At 41.5% G+C, this 12,979-nt stretch overlaps 1 protein-coding gene and 1 pseudogene across 9 annotated transcripts in view; both read left to right on the top strand.

The window, feature by feature from the left end:
* DYM (dymeclin) overlaps positions 1–12,979 on the top strand; it is a 352,663-nt gene that overhangs the window by 70,880 nt on the left and 268,804 nt on the right. The gene's annotated exons all lie outside the window — the stretch shown is intronic.
* On the top strand, positions 7,207–7,915 carry LOC132665148 (large ribosomal subunit protein uL1 pseudogene; annotated as a pseudogene).

Below are 12,979 nucleotides of genomic sequence, written 5' to 3'. Positions count from 1 at the left end.
GGTAGAAGGGCGGAAAGGGATTGTTATGTGAAATACAGGGAGTATAGGATTTTGTATCTACCCTTCCCGCTGACTTCTCTCTGAGGTTTGCAAAGGCAGTGTTGCTCCTGGTTCTGGGTTCATTTTTCTTTCTTTAAGAGAGAGAGAGAGGGTGCAAGTGAGTGAGGGGCAGAGAGAGAGAGAGAGAAGTGGGGCTCACCCAAAGTGGGGCCTATGTTTACCTGAAGTGTGGCTCGAGCTCACCTGATAAGGGACTCGAACTCATGAACTGTGAGATCATGACCTGGGCCAAAGTCAGATGCTTATCCTGGACTCATTTTTCAAAATATGTCTCTAGGGGTGCCTGGGTGGCTTATTTGGTTAAGCGTCCAGCTCTTGATTTCAGCTCAGGTCATGAGCTCACGGGTTTGTGCATTTGAGCCCTGCACACGGCTCTGCGCTGACAGCCCGGAGGGAGCCGGCTTGGGATTCTCTCTCCCTCTCTCTCTGGACTGCCTGTCTCCCCCACCCCTGTGTGTGTGTGTGTGTGTGTGTGTGTGTGTGCGCGCGCGCGCTCTCTCAAAATAATTAAACAAACTTAAAAAACCATGTCTCTGTTCTCATTAGACTTATTGTCTACCTAGGGTTTTTTTTTTTAAATGTTTATTTATTTATTTATTTTGAGAGAGACAGAGACAGCACAAGTTGGGGAGGGGCAGAGATGGAGAGAGAGAATCCCAGGCGGGCTCTGTGCTGACAGCGTGGGGCTCGAACTCATGAACTAGGAGATCATGACCTGAGTTGAAATCAGGAGTCGGACACTCAACTGACTGAACCACCCAGGCGCCCCCTACCTAGAGCTTTATATGTTGATTCTGAGTTTCAAGAGAGAAATATGTTCAGTTTACTACTGTGATAATCTGTGTTTGTTAAACATACACGGATGTTTAAACAGAGCTTTTAATCAGAATTCTGTCTGGCATGTGTTAATTTTGTTAATGCTAGGCTTCGTTTTTGTGGTACCGAAAGTGCCAAAGCAGCCCTAGGCAGGGAGGTGCAAACCTTTCCACCAAAGGGGTAGCAGCAGGAATGGAGTGCGTGTTTGCTTCATGGGGCCTGAGAGCTAAGCCAGCCAAGAACCTACAAACCCAACACTTTGCTTTGCTTTATGTCAAAACAATTATGCATATATTGTACTTTATTTACTTAAAAAATTAAAAAAAAAAATTTAATGTTTTATTTATTTTTGAGAGAGAGAGCGAGAGACAGAGTGCAAGCAGGGAAAGGGCAGAAAGAGAGGGAGACACAGAATCCGAAGCAGGCTTCAGACTCTGAGCTGTCATTACAGAGCCCGATGCGGGGCTCGAACTCATGAACCACAAGATCATAGCCTGAGCCGAAGTCAGACACTTAACCAACTGAGCCACTCAGGCACCCCTTGACATTTCTACTTATCAGCAGTCTAAGTCCTTTTTACATTTTCTATCAATGTCTTTTTACAGTTTATAAAAGTAATAAAATTAAATGATTGCATACATACTGTTAAATGGTTAAAAAAAAAAAAAGACGTCATTACGCAGTACCTAAAAACATCCATTTATCAGCTTGTAGGTGCATATCCGCATCAGGTGTGCGGAAGGCTGCAGGTGTAGATAGTATGCAGTTTGGTTGTTTGAAGGTTGAATTGATGGAAGTACAGGACCGTCTACAAACAATTGAGCGCAGTCAGCTGTGGGATTTTAGGATGGTCGGGTCACCACACCCTACAGCATTTTTGTTCCAATTCCTTGTCAAACTGCTGCGGCGAGATGGATATTGCTGGCATGTTCAGGGAAGCCTTCTTTCCAAGGCTAATGTGACTGTCAGTAAGCTCCCAGTTTGTAACAGAAATTTGTGAGGATGTCCTCGGTGAACATTTCCCCACGGGCTGTGGATGATGTGGTAATAGATGGTTCGCTGCGGAGAATTTGTATCCTCTTGTACCTCTAACTCTTGGTGCTCTTCCCCGCCTTTGAGAATAGTCAGAGGGGACAAAGCTAGCCCTAGGGGAAACCAGGAAGCGCGACAAAACGGCTTCTGTTTCCCCTTTGCCTTCGGTGTGAGTTCTGTTCCTCCTAGTGTCCTGCGGTTCTCGGTATCATCTTCCATCACCTCTGATACTTACTTTACATTTTGCATCTCCTAAATCCGATATTTGAAGTCCTTAGGGGTTTGCGTGTATAGTTTGTTTTTGCGAACACTTTGTTTCCTTAAGTATTTGAAGATGTTGGTTGTGAGCTTTTGCTGGTTGGATCTTAATCTGAGGCCCCAAATCAGGGAGGGATTTGCATTTGCTGCTGGAGGGATCTAGGGCTGCATCACCTGAGGCCATTAAGTCTCCTCCAGAGGTTCTGGGCCTAATGTGCCATCTCAGGTTCAGCTTCCCAGTGGCAACCCATACGGCCTTGTACCATCGTTCATCATCAGGGTCACCCTACCCTTAGCGTTTGTTTACTGCCCAGTGTTTTACTCTGGATTCAAGCCAGTTTGTTCGCCTGTGGTTGTGCTTTTTGGTTATGGTGCAAGGGTCCTTAGAGATTTCCTTTACTTTCTGGAAGCCCATCAGTGCACTAAAAAGAGTTATTTTAGCCAAGAACTACTTGTTTTGTATAGGAGGCCTCTTTGGAGTAACTACTCCACTAATATTGCTCCCAGTGGAAGGCAATTATAGTTTATTTACAAACATTTTTACATTTTTTTTAAATGGGGGAAGAAGTGGGGTGCCTGGGTGGCTCAGTCAGTTAAATGTCCGACTTTGGCTCAGGTCATGATCTCACAGTCCATGAGTTCGAGTCCCGCGTCAGACTCTGCACTGACAGCTCAGAGCCTGGAGCCTGTTTCGAATTCTATGTCTTCCTCTCTCTCTGCCCCTCTCCCACTCATGCTCTGTCTCTTTCTCTCTCTCTCTCTCTCTCTCTCTCTCTCTCAAAAATAAATAAACATTAAAAAAATGAAAAAAAAATAAATGAGGGAAGAAGCCTTGAAGATTGAGAGATTGAGAGACTGAAGAGAGAAGAAAAAAAAAGAGGGGGAACGAGCTGAAACGAAAGCCCAGGGAAGTGGGGGATGCTAGGATCAAGAGCACAGAGCGGGGTGCTTTGAAGGAGCATACCATGTGTGCCTGTGAGCAGGTGGTGGTGTGGGTGGGCGTTGAGGGCATGAAGGACATGGGTCATGTGCCAAGAGCTGGGGACAGCACAATGTGGAGCGTGGTGGTCAGTTATGGCTGTGCAGAGAGTAGGTAGAAAAGACGCTGGAGGTTGTCGGGTCCATGCAAAGGCTCACTTAACCACGTTTCCTTGGCATAAACTAGTTCAATATAAATTTATTCTAAAAAATCATACTGCCCTCAAGCATAGTGGATTGAAACTACATGTTTATCTTTGCGTTCTTCTGAAGCCCCAATAAAACATCAGTAAAAGCACTGTTAGAAAGTCATGATTTTCTTATTAAAGAGGAGGCAGGGGGAACACAGTGTTAACGTTTCGCAAGTTGGAAAGTGGAGTAATGGTGAACTCAACTGATCGGTGAAAGCCGAAGAAGGCTACATGCCTTCAGGGTTGGAGAACTCCAGGAAACAGCCAGTTCTTGCCATAGAACCCTGGAAAGGCTGAGGAATTGGAACTGTCTCCGAAGGCAGACACCCAGGAGGAGTGATGGAAAGAAACAGTGGGTCGCCCAGCTCCTCTCCCAAGCTCTGCACAGTCAGGAGACCACCCAAGACCACCCCCCTCCTTTGGGCCACCTGGGGAGCTCAGTCGGTCAAGTGTCCAACTCTTAGTTCAGGTCTTGATCTCAGGGTCATAATAAGTTCAAGCCTCGCATTGGCCTCTGTGTTGGGCAGGAAGCCTATTTAAAAAGAAAAAAAAAAACCACTAGAATCTCTTCTCCAAGAGACTGAACCAAGATACGGGGGCTCCCTGGCCCAGTGGAGGGGTGGTCTACTGAGAACAGGGCTAAGAGCAAACGCTACAAATGGAGAAGTGAGGCATCTTGACTTGGCTTCCAGGAATGTGGGCACTGGGGTTGTACCCACCATCTCGAAGGTTGATGCATACTCTTCTGGAGAAAATGAACCCAAAACAGGGAAAAGACGTGGAGATGCTGTTGTTTGGGTGTCCCTCAATGGAACAGCTCTGGAAGCTCCCCCTGGAGGCAGGCTGTGCCTGTGCACGCAGAAGTTCCATGAACATTGGCTTCCTTCTAGCAAGCAAATGGGGAACCAAGCGTCCTGAGCAGTTGAAAAAAACTTCCAACTTGTGAGAGACCAAAGCAAGGGAAAGACGATCAAGGATAGAATATTTGTGGAAATTTAAAAAAATAATCCATAATCATACCTCTCTAATGTAACTACTCTCCTTTTCATTCTCCTCTGGCTGAAAACCTTTTTGAAACTCTTTGGAAGTACCTTCAGAATCCATGATGAATTCATTTAACTAAATGCAGTAAAGGTAGATCTCCCTCCTTTGAAACTAGTTTTGAATTTTTTCAGATGGCTGAGGTGCTTTGGCTCCCATGGCAGCAGGATTTCACTGTTCTCTTCTCTTTGCTTGAGCTACCCTCTAGGGCCTGGAACAGGCTGTAGCTCAAGAGGTAAACCTGAAATTGTGTAGTGGGTAGGGGAGTTGTTTCTGTCTGGTTTATTTTTGTCTTAGTATAAAACTTAACAGTTTAATTTCATTAGTTGAGTAATGTAAAAAGCAAATAAAACAGTTGCTGGAAAAAGAACACAAGAAAACATGGATTTATTATTTTGAAATATTTAGCATATAAGATTTGTAATCTGTCTTTGCAGAAAAATAAAAGTGCTTCTAGGACCTCCTGAATTGTTCTTGGCCTTACATTAGGTAATACTGTTTTGTGATATTTCTTTTTTCTCTCTTTCTTTTCTGTTATCAGTGGAATAGAATCATTAAACTTTACTAATAGGTTGCTTTCTGATTTCAAACTATATCACAAAGCTATAGTGATCGAAACAGTGTGGTATTGGCATTAAAGCAGATACAGATCAATGTAACAGAATAGAGAGCCCAAAAATAAACCCACGCATATGTGGTCACTTAATTTGTGACAAAGGTGCCAGAAATATACAATAGAGAAAGGACAGTCTCTTCAGTAAATAGTGATGGGAAAGTTGGACAGACACATGCAAAAGAATGAAACTGGCAATCCCTATAAAAATACCACCAGCATTCTTCACAGAGCTAGAACAAACAATCCTAAAATTTGTATGGAGCCAGAAAAGAATAGCCAAAGTAATCTTGAAAAAGAAAACTGATGCTTGAGGCATCACAATCCCGGACTTCAAGCTGTATGACAAAGCTGTAATCATCAAGACAGTATGGAAATGGCACAAAAGCAGACACTCAGATCAATGGAACAGAATAGAGAACCCAGAAATGGACCCACAAACGTATGGCCAACTAATACTTGACAAAGCAAGACAGAGTATCCAGTGGAATAAATAAAGACAGTCTCTTCAGCAAGGGGTGCTGGGAAAACTGGACAGTGACATGCAGAAAAATGAACCTGGACCACTTTCTTACACCATACACAAAAGCAAACTCAAAATGGATGAAAGACCTAAGACAGGAAGCCATCAAAATCCTCGAGGAGAATGCAGGCAGAAACCTCTTTGACCTCAGCTGCAACAACTTCTTATTCAACACGTCTCTGGAAGAAAGGGAAACAAAAGCAAAAATGAATTATTGGGACCTCATCAAAATGCAAAGCTTCTGCACACAAAGGAAATAATCAGCAAAACTAAGAGGCAGCCAAAGGAATGGGAGAAGATATTTGCAAACGACATATCAGATAAAGGGTTAGCATCCAAAATCTATAAAGAACTTATCAAACTCAACACCCAAAAAACAAATAATCCGGTGAAGAAATGGGCAAAAGACATGAATAGACACTTCTCCAAAGAAAACATCCAGATGGCCAAACAACACATGAAAAAATGCTCCACATCACTCATCATCCGGGTAATACAAATTAAAACCACCATGAGATACCACCTCACACCTGCCAGAATGGCTAACATGAACAACTCAGGCAACGACAGATGTTGGCCAGGATGCGGAAAAGGGGGATCTCTTTTGCACTGCTGGTGGGGATGCAAACTGGTGCAGCTACTCTGGAAAATAGTCTGGAGGTTCCTCAAAAAATTAAAAATAGAACTACCCTACGACCCAGCAGTTGCACTACTAGGTGTTTATCCAAGGGTTACAGATGTGCTGTTTCGAAGGGGCACATGCACCCCAATGTTTATAGCAGCGCTATTGACAATAGCCAAAGTATGGAAAGAGCCCATATGTCCATCGATGGATGAATGGATAAAGATGTGGTATGTGTATATACACACACACACACACACACACACACACACACACACACACACACAAAATGGAGTATTACTCGGCCATCAAAAAGAATGAAATCTTGCCATTTGCAACTATGTGGATGGAACTAGAGGGTATTAGGCTAAGTGAAATTAGAGAAAGACAAATTTCATATGACTTCACTCATATGAGGACTTTAGGATACAAAACAGATGAACATAAGGCAAGTGAAGCAAAAATAATATAAAAACAGGGAGGGGGACAAAACATAAGAGATTCTTAAATATAGAGAACAAACAAGAGGTTTGCTGGAGGGGTTGTAGGAGGGGGGATAGGCTAAAGGTAAGGGTCAATCTATTCCTGAAAAAAATATTGTTGCACTATATGCTAACTAACTTTGATGTAAACTTAAAAAAATAAATAAAATAAATAAATAGAATGAAACTGGACCCCTATCTCATACTAAACACAAAAATTAATTCAAAGTGGATTAAAGGCTTGAATGTAGGACCTGAAACCATAGAACTCCTAGAAGAAAATATAGGTGGTAAGCCCCTTGATCTAGGTCTTAGAGATGACTTTTTTGAATCTGACCCCAAAAGTGAAAATAAACAGGTGGGACCACATCAAACTAACCAGTTTCTACCCAGCAAAGGAAACCATCAAGAAAATGAAAAAGCAACTTACTGAATGGGAGAAGTTACTTGCAAGTCATATATCTGATAAGGGGCTAATATCCAAAATATAAAAGGACTCAGCGCCTGGCTGGCTCAGTTGGTGGAACATAGACTCTTGATCTCAGGGTCATGAGTTCAAGCCCAAGTTGGGCATAAAGCTTACTTAACAACAACAAAAAAAAAGCTTAAGGATTCAACAGTTTTTGACCTCTTTTTGGGTTATTGCAGTGCATGGCACCACAAGCTGCAAAGCCTCCCGTAACACCCTGTACGAGGCGGTGCGGGAAGTCCTGCCCGGGAACCAGCGTGGGTCCTGGAAGTTTTGGGAGATGGTGGAGCTGCATATCACCTTGAATATCTGTGGCTCTCAGAAGGACAAATGCTTCTTGGGCACCATTGGGCTTAAGTCCACTCCCTGCCTGAAGTCTCTGTATGTGTTTTGGGGGACCAGCAACACTTGATGAGGCCAAGGCTGTGGATATTCCCCACATGGACATTGATGTGCTGAAGAACTCAACAGGAATAAAAAACTAGGCAAGAAACTGGCCAAGAAGTATGATGCCTTTTTGGCTTCATAATCTTTGATCGAGCAGATCCTGTGAATCCTGGGCCCAGGACTTAATAAGGCTGGCAAGTTCCCTTCCTTGCTGACCCACAGTGAGTACATGGTGGCCAGAATGGATGAAGTGAAGTCCACGATCAAATTCCAGATGAAGAAGGTGCTGTGTCTGGCATGAACGTTATAGATGATAAGCTTGCATACAACAGCTGTCAGTTTCCTGGTGTCATTGCTCAAGAACAATTGGCAGAAATTCTGGGCTTTCTACTTCAGGAGTGCCATGGGGCCCCAACATCTGTACTAAGGCACAGCTTAATAAACCATAGTGCTATCATAAATATATAATATATATATATACACATATATGTACATATATGCACACTATATATAATACATATATATACACATATGTATTATATATTTCAACTCAATAGGGAAAAATAATCTGATTACAAATGGGCAGACGATCTGAATAGACATTTTACCGAAGAAGACAGATGGCAAAGAGGTACATGAAAAGATGCTCAACATCACTAATTATCTGGGAGATGCAAATCAAAACCTTGGTGAGATATCACCTCACACCTGTTGGAATGCCTCTGGTCAAAAAAGGCCAGAAATAGCAAGTGTTGGCAAGAATGTGGAGAAAAGGTGAGCCCTTGTGTACTGTTGGTGGGAATGCAGCACACTGTTGGTGTAACCACTATGGAAAACAGTATGGAGATTACTCAAAAAAATTAAAAACAGAACTACCCTATGACCCAGCAGTTCCATTTCTGGGTATTTGAAAAAAAGGAAAACACTAATTAAAAAAAAATGTATGTACCTGCATGTTCATTTCAGCATTATTTGCATTACCCAAGATATGGAAATAACCTACGTGTCCATTGATGGATGAGTGGACAAAGATGATGTAGTATATATACACAACGGGATATTATTCAGCTATAAAAAACGAAATCCTGTCATTTACCGACAATGTGGATGAGCCTTGAGGGCATTAGGCTATGTGAAATAAGTCAGAGACAAATACCATATGATCTCTCTTATATGTGGAAGCTAAAAAATATTATACATATATCAGGCTCATAGATGGAAAGAACAGATTGGGGGATTGGGGGTGGTAGAAGTAGGTACATTTATTTATTTTTTTAGTATAAATTGAATGCAAAAAAATAACAAAAGTAGAATTTAAGAGGATAGAACTTTCAATTGGCCTAGAATCTAAGTATGTATTATGCAGTACAATACCTTGTCGCATATATATTCTATTTAGCTAGTGGTTACTCACTAAAATCTGTTTCTAAACTTTTTACAATGTACCACGAAACTGTTTTCTACTCTTTTCTGTTATCAGCAGTGTTTATACTATACTCAACTGAGAAATAAAAAAGGCGTATTTTTATTAAACCTGGAAGACTATATTATCCTTGAGTATAATTAGAAACATTTCCATTTGATTGTAGTAATAGCAGGCAGCCGGAATGATTGCAGATTTTATTGGAATGTGTGGGGCACAGGCTTACAAATAGTGTAATACATTAAAATGTAGATCAGTTTTCATTTTAGAAAAGAGTGAGTCCATCTGCTTTCCCTTAACTTATGATTATTTTATAGAAGCATGTTCGATTTTGCTCATTAGAAGTTTCAATATGATTTTTAATATTTTAGAATAATTCCAGGAGCCCCTGGGTGGCTCAGTCGGTTGGGTGTCCGACTTCAGCCCAGGTAATGATCTCGCGGTCTGTGAGTTCGAGCCCCATGTCAGGCTCTGTGCTGACAGCTCAGAGCCTGGAGCCGGCTTCGGATTCTGTGTCTCCGCCTCTCTCTGCCCCTCCGCCACTTGTGCTCTGTCTCTCTCTATCAAAAATAAATAAAAAATTTAAAAAAAATTTAGAATAATTCCAATATTAGTTTTACAAATAAAACTGCCAATTACAGACTTTACTATGGTTTTCTGAATATAAGTTTATAGTAAATACAATCCAGCTTATGTGTCCTCCACCTTAAGGAAGTCAGTTTTGCTCTAAGCTTTTGAGGCACTTTGGAACCTGTTTGTGGCATATGGCTCTGTTAGTTCTTGATTATATTTTTAATACTTGTGTTTGGCACGGTGTGGCTTTAAGCAGCATTTAGAAACTGGCAGCTTTCTACATGCAAAAGGAAACAGCAGTGAGCTCTCTGTGTTTTAATATTTCCATGCTACCTGATTTAAATGACCCATAGGTTTTTCTCTGGCTGCTGCTTTGTTTTCCTTTAGTGATGTTTCTTTCCCTCTTCCTCGAGTGAGTGCTTTTTTCATGATTTTCTCCCTCTCCCTTTCCCCTCCTACTTTGGTGGAAGGTATTTGATTTTAACAGTATCTTGCTCTCCTCTGGTTCCCTCCCTAAGGAGAGTGTGGTGTTTTAGCATGTACTGCATGGGGACTGAACAGCTCAGTTTCAAGTGGAGATGCCTGGAGTTGGAAGGGACCGTGGCTGTCATCTGGTCTTTGCTCCTTCCCCTGGCGTCACTCATAGCGACCAGAGAAGCAGGGTTAGGGCTTCAAAACGGGGAACCCCTGGTACAGAAGTAGGATTTCAGTGGCCTTGTTCTGCATAATACTCACAAAAACAGTTTCTATTTATTCATTGTTTGAGGTTATTTCTAACTTGGGTAGTTTTCTCTTTTTAATTTTAATTTTAATTTTTAACTTTATTTAAACCCAAGTTAGTAACATGTAGTATAATAATGGTTTCAGGAGTAGAATTTAGTGATTCATCACTTACATACAACACCTAGTGCTCAGCCCAGCGAGTGCCTTCTTTAATGCCCATCACCCATTTAGCCCACCATCCTACCCAACACCCCCCCCCCAGCAACCTTCAGTTTGTTCTCTGTATTTAAGAGGCTCTTATGGTTTGCCTCCCTGTTTTTGTCTTATTTTTCCTTCCCTTCCCCTATGTTCATCTGTGTTGTTTCTTGAAATCGTATATTTGTTTTTCCCTGACTGACTTATTTCCCTTAGCATAATACCCTCTAGTTCCATCCATGTTGTTGCAAATGGCAAGATTTCATTCTTTTTGATGGCTGAGTAATATTCCATTGTATGTAGATATATACACATCATGTTTTCTTTACCCATTTGTCAGTGGGCATTTGGACTCTTTCCACAATTTGACTATTGGTGACAGTGCTGCTATAAACATTGGAGTGCATGTGCCCCCTTCAAATCAGCATTTTTGTATCCTTTGGATAAATACCTAGTAGTGCAATTGCTGTGTCTAATATTTTTAATTTTTTGAGGAACCTCCATACTGTTTTCCAGAGTGGCTGCACCAGTTGGCATTCCCTATTTTTTCTTTCTTTCTTTCTTCTTCTTTTTTTTTTTTTTTTAGAGAGAGTGAGCACAAGCAGGGGAGAGGAGCTGAGAGAGAGAGAGAATCTTATGCACACTCCACAGTGTGGAGCCTGTCGCGGGGCCCGATCCCACGACTCTGGGATCATGAGTCGGTCACTCAACCAACTGAGCCACCCAGGTGCCCTTCTAAATGGGATATTTAAATCAAAGACTTCCAGTATGCATTCATGAATGTGTAACATGTCACCTTCATGTGTACCTAACACAGGGTATTTCATATCTCTCCCCTCATTCATTTACCAGGGGTTTGTATTTAGGGTCTTCAGTGAATCATGGGTTGTTGGACCAGGTTTTTTCCAACTTTGTGTAGAAACAGGTCTTTAAAAATCATTCATAATGTTTTTGTTTGTTTCTTTGTTTTTTTTTTTTTTTTTTTCTTTCTATGAGTCCGTCTGGATTTGGGTTCAAATCTAGTCTCTACCACTTACTGTAAGTAAACTGACCTCTCTGACCCTTGGTTTCTTTGTCTGTAATACAATGGTGATGATCATATCTACTTCTGAAGAGTTATTGTCAGGCGGGGGGCTGGCTCAGTTGGTGGGCTGTACAACTCTTGACCTCAGGGTTGTGAGTTCAAGCCCCATGTTGGGTGCAGAGATTACATAAAAATAAAATCTTAAAAAACAGAAAAAGCTATTGTCATGATTAATGTGGAATAAGGAATGAAATGCTTGGCACAGTGCCTCTCAAAGGGTAGAGTACTCAGTAAATATTAGCTATGAATGTTATCTCAGAGAAGCTAACATTGAAAATATGAGCCTATTTGACTGAAGCTATAAGAGGCAATTTAAAACTCTTTAAGAGAGAAAAACTCTGGGTATAAAACTTCACAATATAGTAAACACACTGAATCTCTTCAAAGTCCGTCGCTCATAGAACTTCAATTTACTTTGCCACTGACTTGAAGATTTCAAGGACTTTCTAGATTCTCTTTCCTGTGAGAAAGGCATGAGTGGTACTATAATTTTTGGCAGGTGAGTTTATGTCTACTTGTTTTTATTGGCACTAAGGAAGATATTTGGCCTCAAATGAAAGCTGAGTGATAGAAACACTGCTTGGACATCAGATCTGGTAAGCAGTCGGATCTTGTCCGTCTTCACTTGATACACAATTATCTGCTTCTAGATTAGTCCCAGACATAAGAATATGGTATTCTGTAGGGATATTTTGTTTTAGGAAGTGGAAGTTGTCTGAGATTTCAACTGAAAATTGCTTATTCTTGTCTTCTGTTAGAGTTTTGGCCTTGAAATGGTACCTTTCACTTGCATGAAATGTATTTATCGTCATTTTCATTGGTAGGTTGATGACAAAGCTGTGAATAGACTCCTTAATTGACCTACGCTGTAATCTTGGCCGAAGTCAGGATTTGGATGGCACGTGACATAGAATACAAAGTCCTCCTCAGGGTGTTAAGAGTTGAGAATGAGATGTGTTTATACCCCTGAAAGGAAAAAATCCAACCACGTGTGGGTCCTCAGCATTTGTTCCCTCACATTCTGTAATTAACAGACTGCTGACTACTTGGCTGAACAGGGGACACCGTTCAAGTGGCCTGCTGATTTGGTCTGAAATGTTCTTCAGGGAATCAATGATTGATTTTAAGTGTCCTTACTTGGGTCTGTGTCACTCCGTTCTGTAGGATGAGCCAGCGAATGACATTGCTGCAAGCTTGAATTGGGTATAGATTGTATGCCAGCAGATCAACTTGGAGTAGGTTATTGGCTCACTTGGGTTATGTTGGACGGCTTTTGCAATGAGAAGGATTTTAGTTACGTGTACTTTTTGTGGTGCAGCCTCAGAGACCAGTGTTACACATCTCCAGATTTTACTTTCTTCACTAGTTGAGCTAAGCCTGGCACTGCTCGAATAGATTTAAGGTAGTTATTGAACTTGATTCTTGCTGTGTGTTCTTTCTAGCACTGATCGTTGTGGTCAGTGTGATTTGGTATGTTCTTCAAGTTCTGCGTTTACCTCTCAGAGGGTT

This window comes from Panthera onca, chromosome D3 (assembly GCF_046562875.1).
Source record: "Panthera onca isolate mPanOnc1 chromosome D3, mPanOnc1 haplotype 2, whole genome shotgun sequence".
Lineage (NCBI taxonomy): Eukaryota > Metazoa > Chordata > Mammalia > Carnivora > Felidae > Panthera > Panthera onca.
This window is presented reverse-complemented; position numbering and strand designations above follow the sequence as displayed.